The sequence below is a fragment of the Schistocerca americana genome, chromosome 1 (assembly GCF_021461395.2).
Source record: "Schistocerca americana isolate TAMUIC-IGC-003095 chromosome 1, iqSchAmer2.1, whole genome shotgun sequence".
NCBI lineage: Eukaryota > Metazoa > Arthropoda > Insecta > Orthoptera > Acrididae > Schistocerca > Schistocerca americana.
This window is the reverse complement of record NC_060119.1, coordinates 437,514,520-437,520,836: the sequence shown is the minus strand read 5'-3', so window position 1 is coordinate 437,520,836 and position 6,317 is coordinate 437,514,520.

Sequence of the window (6,317 nt, the reverse complement as noted above, 5' to 3'; positions counted from 1 at the left end):
GTTCCTAGTAACTCTGTCTGGCTTTCCATCATCTGTGATTGCTCTTTCTAGAGATCCACTCTCCTCTTCAGCTGATTGCCTACTGTGAAATTCCTTACCGCAGCAGCCAGATCCTTAACGTACTCCAAACGTGTCGCATTATTCATCAGCACTTTATCTCCCACTTCCTTCCCCTTTAATTCTTCCGTACGATTCTCTTAGATTTCAGTCTACTCTTAATCGTTACTAAACTGTGATCTGAATCTATATCTGCTGCTACCCGATTTCGGAATCTCTGCTGACCAATCCCCCTCGAATCTTCCCGTATGGCCAGGCCTTTCCCAAGTATATCAGTTCTTTTTGTGATTTTCCGATCAGTGTATTTGCTATTGTTAACCGAAGGAGCTAAATTAGTTTGACTCCTCCCACTCCTACTAACAAGCCCACATTCTCTCCTCTGTTCCTTTCCCTGCAACATCATCCCAACCCCCGTGATTTTAAGATTTCATCCCCTTGTAGCTGAATTAGCTATTCGATATCCTCAAGTACTTTTTCTCTCTGTCTCTACCTCTTTTGCTTGCCCCGTCGGCACCTGTACCTGAACTATCGTTGTCGAAGTTGATTTGCTGTCGAATCTTATTAAAACAGCCCTATCACTGAACTGTTCACAGTATCTCACCCTCTGCCATATCTTCCTGTTCTTAACGAACCCTACTCCCATTACAACTTTTTCTGATGCTGTTGATTATTACCATATATCCCTGTGACCAGAAATCCTAATCTTCTTCATTTCACTTCATTGATACCTAGATTGAGTCTTAGCATTTCCATTTTTTAGATTTTCTAGCTTTCCTACTTCGTTCAAACTTCTGGTATTCCACTTTCCAACATATAGAACATAACCTTTTCGTTGGTTATTCAATCTTCTTCTCATGGTCACCTCCCAAAGATCCGGATGGGGGACTATTCCGTAACGCTTTGCAATGGAGAGATCATCATGAATAATTTTCAATTATTTGCACGTATCTTGTGGATGCACAGGATGTGTCTTTAACTCAGTGGTTTCCATTGCGTTCTGTATTCTCATGTCGTTGATCACTGCTGATTCTTTCACTTTGTAGGTGCAGTTTACTTTGACAAGACCGTTGGCAGAATTAGGAAGACTTCTTATGCCGAAGTCATCAGCTGCCGTTGCTGATGATTTTTATTCAAAATTTAAGCAGCGGTCACACTCGAACGCAGGACGTCTCACCTTCTGATTACAGCTCAACGACTCCCCCTTGTTTACGCGATAATGTAAGGTATTGTTTTTAGGCATCAGTCTTCTGACTTGTTTGATGCAGCAAGCCGCAAATTTCTCTACTGTACCAATCTTTCCATTTCAGAGAAACTATTACAACCTACGTCTGCAGTTATTTCCTGAATGTATTCCAATCTCTGTCTTTCTGTATAATTTTTACTCTCCACATCTCACTCTACTACCATGGAGGTTAGTCCCCGTTGTCTTAATAGATGTCCTGTACCTCCGTCTTCTTCAGTGTGTCAGTACTTTCCCTGTTTTACTTTTTTCCTCGACGATTCAACGGAGAACCTCCTCATTCCCTACCTTACCAGTCCACCTAATGTTCAACACTCTTCTGTAGCACCACATATCAAATTCTTCGTTTCTCTCCTGTTAAGGTTTTCCTACAGTCCCTCTTTCATTACCAAACATCTCTGTGCTCTGAGCGTACATTCTAAAAATTTCTGCCTCAGATTAAGGCATATGTTTGATACTAGTAGACTTCTCTTGGCAAAGAATGCCCTTATTGCCAGAGCTTGTCTGCTTTTTATGTATACCTAGCTCCGTTCATCATGGGTTATTTTGCTTCTTTGGTAGAAGAATTTCTAAACTTCTACTTAGTGATCACCTATCGTGATATTAAGTTTCTGCTACTTCTCATTAGTTTCGTCTTTCTTCTATATACTCTCAAACCACATTCTGTACTCATTTCATTGGTCATTCCATCTAACAGGTCCGGTAATTCTCTAACATCAATGAGGCTATCAGTATTATCACAAATCTTATCATCGATACTCTTTCACTCTGAATTTAAATTCCACTCTTAAACTTTTCTCTTATTTCCGTAATTGCTTCTTCGTTTCGTAAGGGCAAACGACTACAATTACATCTTACAGCCTTTTTTATCCAAGCGCTTCGTTCTTGACCTTCCAATCTTATTGTCCCCTTTTGATTCTTGCACATATCGTATACCAACGGAAAAATGCTCATATCGGAGCAACAAAGAATAAATGCGAATATGTTTCTATTTATTTGAAAGATTGTGACTGAAAAGTGGGATACCAGCTGCCTCAGTCTATCTTCCTCAGCACCTTTAAAAATGTACCCAAAAATTTTGGGATGGGAATGTGTTCGCGTAGGACTTCCACGACCTCCCCTAGCTGTAGCTTATTCAAACCCACTAGTCCATCGCTGTAAATCGCTCATACCCATCCACTCCGAGTTGCCCTTTCTCACCCACTCACTCAACCCAACTCACTATCAGTCTCTCCTTGTGTATCTCTATCATTGTCTCCTGTGTCCTAGCCACAGTCCCTTTCGTTCTGTCCCACTACCTCCTCTGATTATCACTGCCTCCCACTTGCTTTCTCTTACCGCCAGTATCTCATTCTCGTCTTCCTACTGCTGATGTCCGTTCTCACTGTCTCTATCTCTGTCGTCCTGGTTGTTATTGTCAAATACCTGTCTCTCTATTAGCACTGGTTCTCAATCACTTCCACTGTCTCCATCTCTTTATTTCACCCTTCCCCTCCTCCTCCCCCCCTTCCCCCCCCCCCCCCCAGTCTTTTCCTAGCACTGTTTTGTCACTGCCATCTACAGGGTGTTTCAAAAATGACCAGTATATTTGAAACGGCGATAAAAACTAAACGAGCAGCGATAGAAATACACCGTTTGTTGCAATATGCTTGGGACAACAGTACATTTTCAGGCAGACAAACTTTCGAAATTACAGTAGTTACAATTTTCAACAACAGATGGCGCTGCGGTCTGGGAAACACTATAGTACGATATTTTCCACATATCCACCATGCGTAGCAATAATATGGCGTAGTCTCTGAATGAAATTACCCGAAACCTTTGACAACGTGTCTGACGGAATGGCTTCACATGCAGATGAGATGTACTGCTTCAGCTGTTCAATTGTTTCTGGATTCTGGCGGTACACCTGGTCTTTCAAGTGTCCCCACAGAAAGAAGTCACAGGGGTTCATGTCTGGCGAATAGGGAGGCCAATCCACGCCGCCTCCTGTATGTTTCGGATAGCCCAAAGCAATCGCACGATCATCGAAATATTCATTCAGGAAATTAAAGACGTCGGCCGTGCGATGTGGCCGGGCACCATCTTGCATAAACCACGAGGTGTTCGCAGTGTCGTCTAAGTCAGTTTGTACCGCCACAAATTCACGAAGAATGACCAGATAGCGTGATGCAGTAATCGTTTCGGATCTGAAAAATTGCCCAATGATTTCTTTGGAAGAAATGGCGGCCCAGACCAGTACTTTTTGAGGATGCAGGGACGATGGGACTGCAACATGGGGCTTTTCGGTTCCCCATACGCGCCAGTTCTGTTTATTGACGAAGCCGTCCAGGTAAAAATAAGCTTCGTCAGTAAACCAAATGCTGCCCACATGCATATCGCCGTCATCAATCCTGTGCACTATATCGTTAGCGAATGTCTCTCGTGCAGCAATGGTAGCGGCGCTGAGGGGTTGCCGCGTTTGAATTTTGCGTGGATAGAGGTGTAAACTCTGGCGCATGAGACGATACGTGGACGTTGGCATCATTTGGACCGCAGCTACAACACGGCGAACAGAAACCCGAGGCCGCTGTTGGATCACCTGCTGCACTAGCTGCACGTTGCCCTCTGTGGTTGCCGTACGCGGTCGCCCTACCTTTCCAGCACGTTCATCCGTCACGTTCCCAGTCCGTTGAAATTTTTCAAACGGATCCTTTATTGTATCGCTTTTCGGTCCTTTGGTTACATTAAACCTCCGTTGAAAACTTCGTCTTGTTGCAACAACACTGTGTTCTAGGCGGTGGAATTCCAACACCAGAAAAATCCTCTGTTCTAAGGAATAAACCATGTTGTCTACAGCACACTTGCACGTTGTGAACAGCACACGCTTACAGCAGAAAGACGACGTACAGAATGGCGCACCCACAGACTGCGTTGTCTTCTATATCTTTCACATCACTTGCAGCGCCATCTGTTGTTGAAAATTGTAACTACTGTAATTTCTAAAGTTTGTCCGCCTGAAAATGTACTGTTGTCCCAAGCATATTGCAACAAACGGTGTATTTCTATCGCTGCTCGTTTAGTTTTTATTGCCGTTTCAAATATACCGGTCATTTTTGAAACACCCTGTATGTTCCACTGCCACTGTGTCCTCTTTCTCTCACATTACAATTGTCTTCTTCGCTCTTTCTGTAACACACCCACTGTCTACTATCTTCCGTCTCCACTTCCACTGTCTTCTCTCTCAGTATAAAAAACGCGAATATGCTCACATGCCAAAATTTTTGGAGGTGTCGAGGAAAGCAGAATGAGGCACCTGCACCCACTTTTGAGTCAGTCTTTCAAACAAACAGGAACATATTAGCATTTTTATGCTCCGATAGGAGCGTGCTTCTGCTGCTTTCCTTCTTATCCCCAATGCAGCAGGGCATATAGCTTCGTATGAGAAGAAATGTACTGATCAGTAAAATTTATATAGTTCCTTTGCGTAAAACTGAAATAACGCAGAATTAAGTTTACGCCTCAGACCGGATTTTACATGCAAAAAATTTTTGCATACACTTCAGATCTACAATTTAGGGTTCTCAGGTGATAAATGAGATACTTTACAGCATATTTTTTCATGCTACGTAACTTAATGAAATACGTTTTCGGCTTCACACCGGATTTTACGTGGGTATTTCACGTGTACGGTTGAAGTAACTCGGAAACGGATAAAGATACAAAGAAAATTTTCAAGGATTTTTGAGTACGGATCTTAAGAACACATCGTACAAATTACAGCTTTGGCTGTGCAAAGCCATCTCGTAATCCGTGGCTGGGTTTTGGTACCCAAAAAACGAGTTTTTGTGGTGTTTCTCGATAACAGACAAAGATTTTTCAAAACGGGCAGATGGCTCTTTTAGATAACTGCCTAAAGAATATACTTTTAAAATTTTAGCAATTTACTGCCGTTATTTATTATTTATATTTTGCCTCATATCGGATTTCACTTGTAGGAGTAGGATAATTTTGAATATCTGTATCTTGGAATAGGATAAAACTATCAAGAAAAATTTTCAAGGGTGTTCGTGACCGGAATCTTAGAAATATAGCCTGAAACTTCAGCCATTTGTTGTGCATAGCTGTCTTGATGGCGACGGCTGGGTTTTGGTTCGCTGGTGACGACGAAAATATATTTAAAGAAAACCTCTTTTCCAAGGAACTGCCCATGAATTAATAGTGACTCCATAAGTTTCATCAAGACCGCCGACGGCCATTTCACATGCAAAAAAGAACCAAGCGATTTGCTCCGTTTGGCCAAGCAGGAGGAAATGTGTAATAGTCTTGCTTTGGCAATGTACAGTAGGATAGTGACGCTAAGGCGATTACTTCTGTTGGGTATACGGATGCTTGCTGATTGCCCGTTTTTCCCTATAGTTTACCCCTATTCTTCTCAGAAGTTCCAACACCTTGCACCATTTTACACTGTCGAACGCTTATTCCACGCTGACAAAACTAATGAGAGTGTCTTGATTTTTCATCAGCCTTACGCCCATTATCAAGCGCAACGTCAGAATTTCCTCCTAGGTGCCGTTACCTATCTTAACGCCAAACTGACAGCCATCCAACAAATTCTCAGTTTTGCTTTCCTTTCTTCTATAAATTATTCTTCTCAGCTACTTGGATGCATGAGAAGTTAAACTGATTTTGCGATAGTTCCCGCACTTTCTACTCGTATCTGCGGAATCGTGTGGATGATGTTTTTCCGAAATTCTTATAGTACATAGCCAGTCTCATACAATCTACATAGCAATGTGAAAGTAGTTTTGTAACTATTTTCCCTCAATGGTATATACGCTTCTCATATACCCTAAAGTAGTCTTCAATTTTTTCATCAATTCACTTGGCTAGCAAAACATTCAGAACAGTCCCCAGAGATCGTATGGGGCGTGGTTGGTTGGTGTCTGGTCAGTTCCGCCTTTTTAGAAACATCTACTGACAAATTGTGGATGCAGATTGGAGTAGTGTAGATTACTATATCCCAGAATGGCATCCACTG